Genomic DNA, 16,555 nt, shown 5'->3' on the forward strand with positions numbered 1-16,555 from the left:
TGTTTCCGCCCAGTTTCAAACCGGGGACCTTTAGCGTGTGAGGCAAACGTGATAACCACTACACTACGGAAACGGGACAGACAGTGGGGCTTCACGCCTGAACACTGAACAGCTTCCGTCCTGCCCCTACTGTTGTTGAAATGCCAATTGAATATTACCCCCACCTTAAAAGACCACCAGAGACGTGAGTCAAAGCCAATCAGCAAGGGTCGTTTATTGCAGGTTCCAACCTGGACCTCTGCGCCGCTCCTTGCGGATAACGCCGAGAGGTCCAGAGCTGGGTCGGTGCAGGATTTTTATAGACAGGTACAAACAAGTTTTGGGTGGGGCTGAGCTGATTGATTGACAGTTTGAACAGGCATACTTGGCGTCAGTGGATTGGGTCAGGGGACTCCCCGGGAAAGCAGACAAAGCAATTTTACAGAAGCAGAACTGGCCGGTTAGCCCATGCATGCGAAAAAAGCACTATCAGGATATTGAAGGCCTGGTTACTTATCAAGTAAAGACAATTGGGAGTCTCCTGGTGGAATGTTACATTCCTGCTATCAAGCATCCTTGTTAATGAGATTTAGGTTTAGAAGAAATTTAACTTTATTTACTTTTCCTTCTACCTCCGCCTTCTGCGGTGTTTTATGGAGGGGAGGGTGACATTAGGGTTTGAGGAACTGAGTTCTGTGTCCCTGGAAATTGGGCTATTGATAAGGTAACTTCTTTGTTTGTAAATCTCAAGGACATTTGCAAACCAAGGGAGACTCCTGTCTTGCAGGATTGGGATCTCAGCAAGTTAACCATTTATCATTTTATGGCAGTCAGGGGTGCCTGAGGAATGCTACACATATGGAGGGGAGCGGGTGAAGGGGGGGGTGCAAGGCGCCAGCTTTTGCTTTGTCCTCAGCCAGCCAGCCTCCTGCTCCTTCATTGTGCCCACCACCTTCTTTCCTAAGTGCAAAAAGCCCCTGAAAGCCCTCGCGACCCTCCAGGTAAAGGGACCGCAGCCCCGCTGCGGCGCCGGTTTGGGATCCCGCGTCTCCCCCGAGTAAGCGAAGAGCCGGGGGCCGCCGTCAGTCTGGCTTCGGGATCCGCATCAAATGCAGGGCTTCCACATCCAGAACGACGCGCCCCAGTGCCGAAGGCGCCCCGCTGACTCTCCAGCTCCCGGAGGCGGCGGGTCACGTGCGTCCCAGCCCCAGGCGCCCCCTCCACCCGGCCGGTGGTCACCCGCCCTCCGGGTCTGTAGGTGGTCCTGAAAGACCCCTCCCCTAGAAGATAGATAGGATAACTAACCGCTTGTTTCCTTTTCTGTGAACCGCTGGCTTTTAGGTGTAAATTAGGTTATTAATCGCTCTTTTGCCCTTCTGTAACCGCTTGGCTTATAGAAATAATAGAGACGCCATGATGGCATTCCTACCTTCCCCCTTCTTGTTCCCCCTCCCTGCCTCTCTCCTCCCACGCGTGGGCCCTCAGAACCAATCAGCTTGTTCCCCCTTCCCGCCTCTCTCTTCGCGTGCGCGGGTCCCCAAAGCCAATCAGCAAACTCCACGTATGCCTTTTTCAAAAGTTCTAACTGTCAAACAATCAGTTGCGCCCCACCCAAAACTTGTTTGTACCTGTCTCTAAAAACCCGGCACCACCCCAGCCGGGTGTGCTCAGCTAGCAGGAGCTGCTGACCACCCGCAGGCGCCTGCGTAACAATAAAGAACCTCTTGCTGATTGCATCCAGTGGCAGTGTTGGATTCTTGGGTAAGGGGATCCGCGGGTCTTTCAGTCCGTTTCGCTGCGGGGCGGTCGGTGCTCTCGGCTCGTGGCCGCTGCTCGGCGCCTGGAATCCTCCCAGGAACCGGAGGACGCGCTCTGCCCGGCCTCCCGCCTGCCCCGCCGCGCCTGCCCTGCGCGCTCTGCCCTCGCCCGCCCTTTCTCTCTGCGCTTCTCCGCGGTCCTCCGGACAGAGGGAGTCCCGCTGCTGTCACTTACTCTAGTCAACTAACTTAAGTCCAATATTTTAACCACACTTTCATCTTTCTATCTTTCATCTTTACTATTCCCTAGTAGAAGCTGACGTCCCTAGGGCATCTGTCTGTTTGAGGATGTCCAACATAGGCCCAACCGTGTTTTCTGCTCTGTGTTAAACTCATTTGAAGTTCAGGCTGCCAGGCGGAACATAGACCAGAGAGCTTTCGGATTTGCCTGAAGGTGGAGGAGCCTGGGATGGCCCATGCAGATTTTATGATCACAAGATTTCTCCCTCATTGATCTTTCGATTCTTTGTTAGGGGCAGCTTTATTTCAACCTTTTGAACACCCAAAACATCTTTTTACTTGCCTTTTTAGTTTTCCTGCTCAGAGGAAAACTCGAACAGGTCTTCGAATTTAAGTTTTAACCAAGAGGTTAAGGACAGTTTTCAGAGAAAGGTAATGTCTGAAAAGTTTTCAGGTTTGTCTCTGTTAAACAGCAAAAATGCAACTGAGTAATTAAAGATCTAATGGGTTTATTAGACACCAGGCCGAGGTGGTTGGCCTTTTTCAACTCTGGCTCAAACTGGAGACAAGGGCAGGAATGGGCCATATTGATGAAGTTCTAGAACCTAGGTGAGGTTTGGTGGGCTGAGGTCTGGAGCCGATGACCAAGAAAGAATTCTTGAGACATCTTTGGTGCAAAATGGTGGTTTATTAAAGCACGGGGACAGGACCCGTGGGCAGGAAGAGCTGCCGCCACGGATTGTGAGGGATGGCAGGTTACGTACCCTGCGGTTGGGGTTAGGGGAGGGGATGGGAGGTGTCAGTGGAGTTTTCATATGCTAAAGAGGGCCTACAAGGTGCCAGGATGTCCCAGGCCTGCCGGAGGCCTTGCCTTTGCGGCTGGATCAGTGTTGTCTTTAGACCAGCCATGAACATTAAGATAGTTAGGAGACTTTTTGGTGGGTTGTCACAATCCTGCTATCAATCGTCTTTGTTAGTGAGATTTAGGACATTTGTAAGCCAAGGGAGACTCCTGTCTAGCAGGATTGTGAGCTCTGCAAGTTAACTATTTGCTTATTGTTCATGGCAGTCAGGGCTGCCTCAGGGAAGCTACACTTATGGAGGGGAAAGGGTGACGAGGGGGTGCAAGGCGCCAGCTCCTGCTTTGTCCTCAGCCAGCCTCCTGCTCCCTCATCATTATCACTCTCATCAGCGACTGTGGGGCACAGTGGAGGGCATCTTTCCAGAAGAAGGGGACTTCAGGGTAGCTTTAGATCAGGAAATTCCATGATACTTCCCCCCTTTCTTTCCCTCCTTGATCTATCTTCCTCTTTCACTGCCCAGTCAGAAGAGAAGATCCATCATTCTCTTCTATTTCTTCTTTTCTATTTTCTATTTTCTGTTGCTTCTATTGTTCTGTTCTTCTATTCTGTTCTTCTATTGTTCTGTTGTTCTATTTTCTTTCTATTTTCTATTTTCATTCTCTTCTATTTGTAGGACACTTTGGGGTCCCTATTGGACAAAACAAAGGGAGCAGTTGCCTTTCTTTTACAGGAGTGTGAAGGGCTGCAGTCACTGGGGAAACCACGAACTCACTTCTAGTGCACCTGAGCCTCTCAGGATCCTGCCAAACTCCACCAAAGCACCAGGCAGCAGGCTGAACAGGAGAGTGTGGGGTTCCTGACTCTGCTAGAGGAGAGGATGCACAAGTAAGGAGGGACCAATAAGCAGCTAAAGTTGAGGGCAGAGCAGAAGAAAAGGTGTGAAGATAAGCCACCCCCACTGATGAGATAACAAAAGGCAAGCTGAGGGGAAAAGGCAAACTGGCATTCCACAAACTCCTTCCCCTCCCACCCAAGGTGGAATAAAGTGTGACAGTCCTCAAGCACTAATGACTGCCCAAGAACAAAGAAAGAAAAAACAAATGGTAATGGTCAACTGATAAAGATCACCAGTCATGCTGGACAGAAAGTCTTATCAGTTTGTTATTGTCTTCATGATTTACAAGAAAAACTCGATCTTAATTAATAATAGCCAGACCTGGGGCGCCTGGGTGGCTCAGTGGGTTGAGCCGCTGCCTTCGGCTCGGGTCATGATCTCAGGGTCCTGGGATCGAGTCCCACATCGGGCTCTCTGCTCGGCAGGGAGCCTGCTTCCTTCTCTCTCTCTCTGCCTGCCTCTCAGTGTACTTGTGATTTCTCTCTGTCAAATAAATAAATAAAATCTTTAAAAAAAAAAAAATAATAGCCAGACCTCCGGGATGCCTGGGTGGCTCAGTTGGTTAAGCAGCTGCCTTCGGCTCGGGTCATGATTCCAGCGTCCTGGGATAGAGTCCTACATCGGGCTCCTTGCTTGGCAGGGAGCCTGCTTCTCTCTCTGCCTCTGCCTGCCATTCTGTCTGCCTGTGCTCGCTCCCCCCCCCCCGATAAATAAATAATATCTTTAAAATAATAATAATAATAATGGCCAGACATCCAGGAACCTATAAACTCAACTTCCTGGGGCCCTAAAGTCACCTTTCCCTCCACAGGATTAAAAAACAAACATGAGGGACGCCTGGGTGGCTCAGTTGGTTAAGCAGCTGCCTTCGGCTCAGGTCATGATCCCAGCGTCCTGGGATCGAGTCCCATATCGGGCTCCTTGCTCCGCAGGGAGCCTGCTTCTCCGTCTGACTCTGCCTTCCACTCTGTCTGCCTGTGCTCGCTCTCTCGCTCGCGCTCTCTGACAAATAAAATCTTTAAAAAAAAAAAAAAACATGAACAACAACAAAACAAAACCGTATATTATCAGTCGTTTCTCAGTTATAATGCAACCTTTTCTCCCCCCCCCCGCCCCGAGTCCTATGCCTCTGCTTTAATAAAACCCCTTTTTTGCACTGAAAACATCTCAAGAATTCTTTATTTACTGTTCACTCTCAGACCCAAACATCAACTCACATTACCCAACCATCCTGAGACTAAGTGTCTGGAACCTAAGACCTTGAGTGAGCCAAGAATCACTTGTTTAAATTGATCTCTCCACTTTTATCAAGAGAGTTGTTTGCTCTAATTCAGAGATCAATAAAGAGGAGGATAGTACGGACCAACACCCATACTTGCCTGACAGGAAAACACGAATTCCTGATGTGAGGGTTGAGCAAAACACTGGAGTCAAAAATAACTCTTAAATTTTTTTGTTCAGAGCACTGGAAGGACGGGAACAAAGGATTCCAACTGAGAAGGAAACACTGTAATGTACAAAATTTGTTAGGGAGAATACAGGGAGTTCTGTTCAGGACCTTGAAAGAGATCTCCATCCATCCTATCTCCATTCCTGCAAGTGTCTGAATCCTGTTGTTTTTGATCCCTGGGTCTAAGTGCTCAGCTTCACCTCACCCTGGAAGCCTCCCTGCCTGCCTCCTCCCAGCAATCAGATGGTTTCCTCCTGGTTGCAATGAAAAGGCGCATATCCAGGTCTGTAGCCAAGAGGTGGACATTCCCTCTGTGACTTGCATACCTAGCTGCCTAGGCGATGTTCTACTTGGGGGACAGGGCACACGGTGAATCCCCAGTGGGCTTGCCTCTTGGAGAAAATTTGGAGGGTAGGATCTTTAGGCCATCCCTGGAGGGGCAGGCAAGACAGGGAAGGATGAGGGGAAGAAACCAGCTCCCATTCCAATGGGGTTATCATCAGAAGGCTTGGAGAGAAGACCTAGAGGTCAATTCCCTGGTGGTCTAGTGGTTAGGATTCAAGGCTTTCACCACTGTGGACCAGATTCTATTTCTGGCTAGGGAATGTGCTTTCTTGTAAAGTCTCAGCACCCAGGAGCAATATCCTTTGTGTACAAAGCAGCAGTTTGGCGGTGTACCATAATGTAGTAGATGCAGAAGGATTTGGTCTCCCTGCAATTTGGGAAGCCCTAAAATGGGATGAAGGAAGAAAAATGATGGCGATCTACTCCAGTCCCTTCTCAAAAGCGCTGAGGTTGGCCCAGCTCCTCACCCTCTGGAGGGGTCAATCCCCTTACCTGTATGCCCTATTTCTCTTCCTCCACACATCCTGGTTTTAGTCATATCTCCTTTTTCACACTTGGGGCAGGAGTGACTTTAGATGATGAAGTTCTAGAACCTAGGTGAAGTTCAGTGGGCTGAGGTCCAGAGCCGATGACCAAGAAAGAATTCTTGAGACCTCTTTGGTGCAAAATGGTGGTTTATTAAAGCACGGGGACAGGACCCGTGGGCAAGAAGAGCTGCTGCCCCAGGTTGTGAGAGATGGCAGCTTATGTACCTTGCGATTGGGGGAAGGGGAGGGGAACGGAGGTTTCAACGGAACTTTCATATGCTGGGATACCCGAGGCTTGCAACTTGATCAATGTTGTCTTTTAGCCATCCATTAACATCAAGATAGTTGGGAGATTCTTGGTGGGATGTCACAATCCTGCTTTCAATCGCCTTTGTTAGTGAGATTTAGGTTCAGAAGAGATTTAACGATATTTACATTTCCTTCTACCTCAGCCTCCTTCAGTTTTGTTTATGGAGGGGAGGGTGACATTAGGGTTTGAGAAACTGAGTTATTTGCTTTTGGAAATTGTGCTGTTGATAAGGTAACTTCTTTGTAGATCTCTAGGACAACTGTAAACCAAGGGAGACTCCTGACTTGTAGGATTGTGATTTCTGCAAGTTAACTATTTGCAGTCAAGGGTGCCTGAGGAATGTCACACACATTACCTAGGGGAGCGGGTGGAGAGGGGGGTGCCAGCTTTTGCTTTGTCCTCAGCCAGCCTCCTGCTCCCTCATCATAGAGACCCATTAAGCATCATGTGTCAAAGCTTAGACAGTCATGCAGAGATTCAAGTCCAATCTACTAAGCTGCCATTACTGAAACAATGAGGTAAGCTTCAGGTCATAGCTGCTCACTTTTTTTTTTTTTTCAGAGTACTCCTCCAAATAACAACTATAAACTGAGGATAAAATATGTTTCTAAAATATCTCAAAGTGCTGAGGAGACTGAACAAAAGCAGGCAGTCACAAGACAGAACTGCATATAGTGAGTTTTCTATTTTGCAAGGTTTTGGCTGAGAACACACCTTGGTCTGCCCTATTTGGGTCAGCTAAATTCCAGTACAAAACCAAATTGTCTTACTGAAAGACTCCCTTTATCTTTCTCCTTGCTGAAGGCGGAATTAAGTAACTTAGTAACTTGTTCCCTCCATAACTAGATACCAGCAAGCACGTATCCTGTGCAAAGAGGATGCCTGTTGTTCCCTCCATAACTAGATAACCGCAAGCACGTATCCTGTGCAAGCAGGATGCCTGTGATCACCCGATCTGTCAAGAAGGAAAACAAATGAGGAACAGGGCTATTCCGGAGTAATAATAAGTCAAGGCTGTCAAGGCTATTCCGGAGTGATAATAAGTTAAAGCTGTGTCCGTGCCTTGAACCCAACAATGCATAATTTCAAAATTTCCAATCAGACCCCTATAACCATGCATCTGCTTCTGTAAGCTCGCTTCCCGCCACCCCAACCCTGCCCTATATAATCTGCTCCCCAACCTAGCCCGGCACGCTCAGTCTCCGGAAGGCTGATGCGTCCGCAGGTGCCTGTGTAACCAATAAACCTCTTGCAGCTTGCATTCAGTGGAGGTTTGGTGTCTGCTTCTTGGGTGTGGATCGAGGGTCTTTCATTACTGGATTAAAGGAGCAGAGGACAATGTTTGGGCAAGCATGGCAGCTGAAAAACCAAGAGGTGGAAAGGAATCTCAGAAAGGAAAAGGAAAGTTGCCTATAAAATTCTGCCCAAGTTTCTGGCTAACTCCTCCATAATGCATGTTGGGCAGCCTCCAAGTAGTTCAGTTAAAGCTAAAGTGACAACTGAGATTTCACCTGTCATCCATTACAAGGGAGAGAATTTGCAGTTTGATATCAACCAGGCCTGCTTTTATAAAAATTCGGTGCTTTTGTAATACATAGCAATCCAGAATCTCTATGTGCACCATTCACTGTATCCACAATACAATCTAAAATACTGACATATTACTCTGATATTACTTTACCCATGCTCAAGATAAGACAATCATGGGAGACTGACCAAATGTTGAAACTAGGAGGCAAGAAATACTAAGCCACAACTATGACTATTTCAAGAATGTGAAGGAAAATATAACCATAACAAAAAGTTAGAAAAATTTGGAAAGAGAAGCAGAAAATGAAGAACCAAATGTAAATTTTGAAATTGGAAAGAGTTCTCAAAAACAACCACTGATGGATTTAACTGCATATTGGAAATGACAAAAATGCAATGAATTTCAAGAGAGAGGGTCGCTTCCGGTTGGCAAACGGGAGAAAAATTAGAACCTTGGACCACAAGGGTCAACCAATAACTAGGCAGGGATTAAATGAGAGGGATGAAAAGAACAGCATGTCTTTTTTTTTTTTTTTAAAGATTTTATTTATTCATTTGACAGAGAGAAATCACAAGTAGATGGAGAGGCAGGCAGAGAGAGAGAGAGGGAAGCAGGCTCTCCGCCGAGCAGAGAGCCCAATGCGGGACTCGATCCCAGGATTCTGAGATCATGACCTGAGCCGAAGGCAGCGGCTTAACCCACTGAGCCACCCAGGCGCCCCAACATGTCTTAATCTGTACAATTGTTTACATAGTTTTGCATTTTTCAAAATTGAGCTGTTGAAAAGAAGAGAAGAGCACTACCTGCTTTAAGACTCACTGGGGTGCCTGGGACACTCAGTCGGTTGAGCATTCGACTCTTGGTTGTGGTTCAGGTCATGATCTCAGGGGTCATGGGATGGAGCCCCTTGGCAGTGGGCTCCATGCTCAGCAGGAAGTCTGCTTGAGATTTTCTCCCTCTCCCTCTGCCCCTCCATCCCTGCCCTCTCTCTCTAAAACAAATCTTTTCTTTAAAGAGATTTATTATAAGCTACTGCAGGCAAGGCAATGTACTAGAGGCAACAGGATACACCAATAAGTAGGCTGAATACCCCTAAAACTATCCTCTGTTTGGTGAACTGGTTTTCAGTAAAAACCAGTTCAAAGAGGTTCAATACATGGTGTTAGAACTACTAGTGTCCATTTTGATGGAGAATGGAGATAAATCTGTGTAGGCCTATGGCTACAGGAGTTTGGATTTTATTTAAAATGCACGAAGGTCATCCTCATTTCTCCTAAAACAACAACAACAACAACAACACTATTTTACATATCTCAATCAGAAAAACAGCTATGAGGGCACTATTTCATCAGTGGAAATTACAGTCTCCTGGAGAGGAAGCATTTTGGAGTTGTTTCTGCACATGCTCATACATGGGACATGTTCAAGTTTCCCAAACACTTGGCTCTAGGAGTGTTTATACTGTGGGCCTTCCTTCCCTTCTGACCACATTGTGCTCTAGAGTCCACAGTAAATCCCTGGCGGCAGAAGAGTCACAGTCAGTGCTGGGATTAAAAGCAAACCAAAAAACAAGTCAGTACTGTAAGGGCCTATTTAGCCTCGTGACCCTGCCCCTCCCCTTCAGGGATCTTACTTAGAAACAAGTCCCGGAAACCAGTCCCAGGTAACAAAGCCCAAATACAAGAGTGGGTCAGGTGGAGGTATCCAATCAGTGGGGGCGCATACTGTCTCCCTAGCTACCAAGGAGTATGGGTCCCGTCCTTTGGGTGCCCTTTGGGCACCAATTCTGACAAGGTGATAGGCTAGTTCAAATATCTACTATAGGGTAAATTATAATTCATTTGGTCACTTATGTGTGACCTAGCAGGACTGTGCAACTTTCTCTGTGTTACAGTCTCATTGGTGACCTGTGTGTGGCCAGGCCCAACCACTTGGCCTTTGCCTTTAAAAGCTAGTCTGTAAAGAAGAGAGGGGTCGCCTCTTTGCAAGAGAAGGCCCTGGCCGGTCATTTGATTCTCTATGCTTGGCGCGAAATAAAGCTTTGCTTGACCTTCACTTTGTATCAGTCTCGATTCTTTGACCATGGACCCAACACTGGGGGCTCGTCCGTGATCAAACAACGAGAACTGAGCCAGCATCAGAATTTCTGGGAAAAGTCTCCAGAGGTAAGATCTCCATATTTTATTCTGTGAGATCCAGTCTGTCTGTCTGGTTGCAGAGACCCAGGGTATGGCCCACCAGGGAGAAGCTGGACGCAGTCAAGCTTCCCAGGGTTGGAGTGGATGCGGGAACGCCCCATCCCTCTTCCGGTAGATCGTCTAGGGGTTCGAGGCAGTCAGGGGATCGAGAAAATCCCCACCAGCGGGTGGTTGCAGGAGACCTAGAAAATCTCCACCAGCTGCTGGGTCTGGTTGTCTTTGTCTTGTCTTTTTGTTGCCTATTGTGTTGCTCATCCCTAGGGGACAGAGAAAATCCCCACTGGCGAGAGTCTCTAAGGGGCCGAGAAAACCCCTACCAGCAGCAGGCTCTGCGTGAGGGCCGCTGAGTCTGAGGTTGTTTTTGTCCTGTCTTCTTGTTGTCTGTTGTGTTGTTTGTTGTGTTTGAAGAATTGGGGCAAGCAGAGAGCAAGGGGACTCTGACTTTCATTTCTCTGTTCCTCCTAATAGATGTGGGGCTTCTCCCTTACTCATTTCTTGTGTTAATGGCTGGCTATAACTGGAGCCAACTGTGGTTAGACTAACTGGAGACAGAGACTTTAAGGGATATTTCCAAGCAGCTGCCGAAACTCTCTTTGTTTCGTGGAAGTTCCTTGCCCTCTCTGGCCCTACTGGGACTGACTAGCCCCTCCCCCTTGCTGACAGGAAAGCTTGGCGTCTGCTCCTCTCTTGGAGCTGATGAGCCCTAGAACTGGGAACCCTTTCTCTGCCTTCTGGTGGCACTTTGTTCTGTTCTTCACTGTTGGGAAACAAGAAGAGCACTCCCTGGACCTAACACCCCCCACTCCGGATCTTCCCACCCGGGTCTCAGGTAAACATTCGAAGCAGAGTGGGCCCAGATGGAACGTAAATCAGTATTTGAACTAAGTTAAATTTGTTGGGTTAATTAGGATGAACATGTCTTTTGAGTTAACAGTAGTAAATGTGAAACTTCAGAGTTTTTACTTAAGGTCAAATAAACTGGTGTTATTTGTTAAAATCTGTTAACAAAGAGATGGCTAAACTGATGGTTAATTGTCTGTCTCAAAGTTTTAATAGTTAATTGTTAAAGTAGCTTTCAAAGTCTTTGGTAACCTGAAACTTTATTTTTTTTTTAAAGATTTTAATTATTTATTTGACAGACAGATGGTAGGCAGAGAGGCAGGCAGAGGTGGGGAGGGCGAGGAGGGGAGACGGAAAGCAGGCTCCCTGCTGAGCAGAGAGCCAGACACAGGGCTTGATCCCAGGACCCTGGGATCATGCCCTGAGCCGGCCTGAGCCAAAGGCAGAGGCTTTAACCCATTGAGCCACCCAGGCGCCCCTAACCTGAAACTTTAAACCAAGTGGGATAAAATGCTAGAGCGTTGGTTGCTGGAACTAGGTTTGTGCTTTTGAAATCTCTTGGTAAACATGTTTTGTGCTTAACTGATTCATAAATCTGCCTTCTAAGAATTCTGTTGTAACAGTTCACAATTGGTTTATATTTAGTCTTCACCAGAGGTTAAGGTATTTCTAAAAGCACAAAATTCTGTTAAGTGTAACTAAGACTGATGGAAATAAGGGAAGCAACTTTGTATGTAGGAAAGTAGGAGATATGTAAAAGAGAGATAAGGAATGGGAATACATTTTGTTAAAAGTAAGAAAATGTAATTTTGTCTTAAATGAAATGGTTGTTTGGAAGAAAATGACTTGGGACAAAATCTGAATGTAAAGGAAAATTATAGAAGGTTTATGAAGGAAAATCTTCAGGAGAAAAAAATTTAGGTATGGTCTGGACGGACTAAGAAAAAAAGAGAGAAAAAGACCAGATGCCTGATCCTGTTTGAATAAGAAAGAAAGAAAAAATCACCCCAAGGTGATTTAGCACTCTCCTGAGGTGCCTCTCTATATATTATATTTCCAAATGAAAAGGCCATTTGGCCTTAAGAGACTGCAAAAACACCCCATTACTATCCCCCATTGTACCACCGCCTTGGAGGGCAAATGGAGCACCTGCCCTAGGGATTAGGCGTGCCCCACTGATTTTAAGGGACCCAAGCCTGGGCTCTCCTGGACAGCAGAGGCTCACCTCCGCCCTGCTGGACTAACAATAAGAGGCTGGGGACAACTGACTGGATCTGCCCATTGAACCAGGAAATCCCCAGGGCCACTGTGTGAGTCAGACCCATTCGTAAAGAATGGAAGGGGAGATTGATCACCTCCCATTAGCCAGGAATACCCGGTGGGGGTGGGGGATGTCCAACCTGTTTAAATCTGAAGAGTGCCTGACTGTGTGAATCTGTCTGTATGGCTCTATTGCTTCAGCTACGGAGTCTAAGTGGGCTGCACCCTGAGTCTCGCAGGGCATGATATGGCATAACAGTCACCTACTCCACAGAGTAGCCTGGTCCAGGGCTTATACGAACAGACCTTAGTTAAGACGCTTCTAAGTTCCTGCGAGGGACACAAGTAGGACAGCATCTTAAAGATCCCCCTCCTTTGTCTGCAACATCATTCACAATGGGAGGGAAACCCAGTAAACCCGCTATCTTAAGACTGCATGCTTGGGGCGCCTGGGTGGCTCAGTGGGTTAAGCCTCTGCCTTCAGCTCAGGTCATGATCCCAGGGGCCTGGGATCGAGTCCCGCCTTGGGCTCTCTGCTCAGCAGGGAGCCTTCTTCTCATCTCTCTCTCTCTGTCTGTCTCTCTGCCTATTTGTGATCTCTCTCTCTGTCAAAAAAAAAAAAAAAAGACTGCATGCTTAAGAATAAAAAGGAACGACACTGGTATCAAAAAGCTGATTTTCTCTCTGTTTAAAAGGGCAAAGTTTTCAGGGCGCCTGGGTGGCTCAGTGGGTTAAGCCGCTGCCTTCGGCCCAGGTCATGATCTCAGGGTCCTGGGATCGAGTCCCACATCGGGCTCTCTGCTCAGTGGGGAGCCTGCTTCTGTCTCTCTCTCTGCCTGCCTTTCCATCTACTTGTGATTTCTCTCTGTCAAATAAATAAATAAAATCTTAAAAAAAAAAAAGGGCAAAGTTTTCTTAGTTTAATTGATTTGTTAAAAAATGTAAATGGCTTTCTCTTTGCCTGCCCAGAGTTGTAAATGAGTGAAAGGGTCCGTAGACTAAAGGACAAGACTGATACAAAGCGCGAAGGTCAAGCAAAGCTTTATTTCGCACCAAGCGAGAATCAAACTGACTGGCCAAGGCCGTCTCTTGCAAAGAGGAGACCCCTCCCAGTCTCACAGACTAACTTTTTTTTTTTTTTAAAGATTTTATTTATTTATTTGTCAGAGAGAGAGTGAATGAGAGCGAGCACAGGCAGACAGAGTGGAAGGCAGAGTCAGAGGGAGAAGCAGGCTCCCTGCGGAGCAAGGAGCCCGATGTGGGACTCGATCCCAGGATGCTGGAATCATGACCTGAGCCGAAGGCAGCCGCTTAACCAACTGAGCCACCCAGGCGTCCCTCACAGACTAACTTTTATAGAGTAAAGACAATATGGTTGAGCCTGGTCACACACAGATGGCCAATTGAATTACAATTCACCCCATGATAGTCATTTAATTCAGCCTATGACCTTGGCTAAAATTAGTGCCTTTGTCTGGTGTCCAAAAGGTGGGGCTCACACTCCTTGGTGGGTAATACTTGCGCTTTCCCTTGATTGGACGTTTCCACCTGGCCTGGCTCATCCTTGGTGGGTAGGGAGGTAATAAGTGCGCTTTCCCTTGATTGGATGTTCCCATCTGGCCGGACACGTCCCGGTATCTGGACTCCATTATCTCTGGTCAGCCTGACGTGTCCTGGTATCTGTGCTCCATAATTGGGGCTATTTGGCCGTGTTTCACCAGCCAGCCGTATTTCACCGGTTTTGTTTTTAAGTGCTTTCTCCCTGGGGGAAGGGGTAGGTTCAATTTAAGTTTACTGCATAAACAACAAAATGGCTCACTCTGGCTAAGTAGGCCCTTACAATGAGGTCTCTTCAACTCTTAAGGTTTTTCCTTGATATGCTAAGTTACTCAGGGAGTACTGCTAAACCAATGATAAACCTTGGGTTACATTTGGGTAAATTCTGTAACTACTCTAGAGGTTCTATACATTTCCTAAAGTTTTAATGTTTTGATAAGGGTCATCACTTGATATGTAACCATATCTATTCTGAGTTTTTGTCATTTGTAATTGTTTTAATTCTCTTGTGAGATGAATTCCGCCCTAAAGAAAATTCATATGAAAGACTTTCAGGACAAATACAGGTCTTTGATATGTTAAAATCCTGGAACTGAAATTGGTAAGAATTTCCAGAAGTAAAACCTGCATTCGGGGGACGCCTGGGTGGCTCAGTTGGTTAAGCAGCTGCCTTCGGCTCAGGTCATGATCCCAGCGTCCTGGGATCGAGTCCCATATCGGGCTCCTTGCTCCGCAGGGAGCCTGCTTCTCCGTCTGACTCTGCCTTCCACTCTGTCTGCCTGTGCTCGCTCTCGCTCGCTCTCTCTGACAAATAAATAAAATCTTTAAAAAAAAAAAAAAAAATTAAAAAAAAAAAAAAAAAAAAAAAAACCTGCATTCGGACTAAACCAGAATTAGCAACATGGGACCAGATGAACTGAAAGATTGTAATGTTGTGTCTCTTAATGATTTAAACAATTACTGGTTCTGTAATGTTTGCTCCTCCAGACTAGGGAAACTTTTTCTTAAGTTATCTGTAACTTACAGAGATTTGTAAACAAATCAAGGCATTCAACTCTTTCTCTATATATGAACCCTCTGAAACTCAAGGTCTCAGCAAGCATTCTTTCTTCCATGGCAATCAGTCATTTGCATAAGTTCAATAAGAATCTGTTCTCCTTGTAATAGGACACCATTGGAAACACTGGTTATTTTACCAAGGCTTTGACTGGAATGTCATATTTGAAAAGACTCAGATATGACCAGACAGTTAAAGGAACTAAGGTTGACTTTATAAACCTGGAGCCGTAAAGCCCTTTGGAACTGTTGGCCTGATACCTTGCTTACAGAGTTCCCAGCAGCCTCACCAGGTGAGTAAAGGATGTCACTTCCTGGCAGGTTCAGGAACCTCAGGAAGAGTAATTCGCCCAAATCTGACAGGTGTTGCAGGCATGTCTCATGGCAAGTATGTGGCTTGGCTTCTAGCCCAGAGAGGCTACTAAAAGTTCAACCTAGAGATTTCTTATAAGAAGTTCCAGCAGGGACGCCTGGGTGGCTCAGTTGGTTAAGCAGCTGCCTTCGGCTCAGGTCATGATCCCAGTGTCCTGGAATCGAGTCCCGCATCTGGCTCCTTGCTCGGCAGGGAGCCTGCTTCTCCCTCTGCCTCTGCCTGCCATTCTGTCTGCCTGTGCTTGCTCTCTCGCCCTCTCTCTGATAAATAAATAAAATCTTAAAAAAAAAAGTTCCAGAAAAGCAGATTCTAAAAGATCTATATGATCACTTACTGTTCTTGCTGAGCTTATGTAAATAATTAGGCCAAGTTTGTTAAAACTGGACTTGTTTTTCAAATGAATTAGTTCTGATTTGGCTATTTCTGGAAATGAGGGTTATTTTAGAGAGAAAAATTATGTTTTAATAAGATACCTTTATGGGTGTTAAATTCTAGATTTGATTGTTTTTTTTTTTTAAAGATTTTATTTATTTATTTGACAGAGAGATCACAAGTAGGCAGAGAGGCAGGCAGAGAGAAAGAGAGGGAAGCAGGCCCCCTGCCGAGCAGAGAGCCCAATGTGGGGCTCGATCCCAGGACCCTGAGATCATGACCTGAGTTGAAGGCAGAGGCTTAACCCACTGAGCCACCCAGGCGCCCCAAGATTTGATTGTTTTTAAATGCTTGTTTACCTAAGCTAGACAACTTGAGGTAAACTTCAGAGAAGTTGCAGGATAGCTCGTTTAGATGATCTTGCTTCTGCCAGTCAGTCAGCCCCAAATATAAGGTGGAAACTTCAGAAAATTAAAGGATTTTAAGGAAAGAATCTGACTGAGTTAGTGGGAATAGCAGAAATAGCCGCTGAGGACTATGGGTCATGCTTGCGGGGGACGAGAACTCTCTTACAGACTCTTCAGGAAAAAGGGTATCAGGTGTCAGCAACGAAAGCACAGCTTTGTCAGAGCCACGCCACTTATTTAGGCTTTGATCTCCATGAGGGAGTTCCTTGGGACAGTGGACTACTGTAGGCTGTGGATACCACGGTTCACCGAGACGGCCTGACCTCTACAAACTGGCTAAGGGAGTACTCATTATGATAGTGTGGACAGCTGAGGCACAAGGAGCATTTCGGGAATTACAAACAGCCTTACTGAGTTCCCCAGCATTGGCCATCCCAGATGTTACCAAACCCTTCCACTTGTATGTGGATGAAAAGGCAGGGGTGACCAAAGGAGTTTTGACTCAGACTCTGGGGCCTTGGCAAAGGCCAGTAGCCTATCTTAGCAAGAAACTAGATCCAGTAGCAGCTGGGTTCCCTGTTGCCTCCACACAATTGCTGCCATGGCCCTCCTGGTCAAGGATGCAAGTTTATTTACAGAAATGGACCAAATTAGA

At 46.5% G+C, this 16,555-nt stretch overlaps 1 non-coding gene across 1 annotated transcript; it reads right to left on the reverse strand.

The window, feature by feature from the left end:
* TRNAV-CAC (transfer RNA valine (anticodon CAC)) lies at positions 1-73 on the reverse strand. The gene has a single exon. It is a non-coding gene; the product is annotated as a tRNA-Val (tRNA).
* Between the last annotated feature and the right edge of the window lie 16,482 nt (positions 74-16,555).

The sequence above is a fragment of the Mustela lutreola genome, chromosome 10 (genome assembly GCF_030435805.1).
Source record: "Mustela lutreola isolate mMusLut2 chromosome 10, mMusLut2.pri, whole genome shotgun sequence".
Lineage (NCBI taxonomy): Eukaryota > Metazoa > Chordata > Mammalia > Carnivora > Mustelidae > Mustela > Mustela lutreola.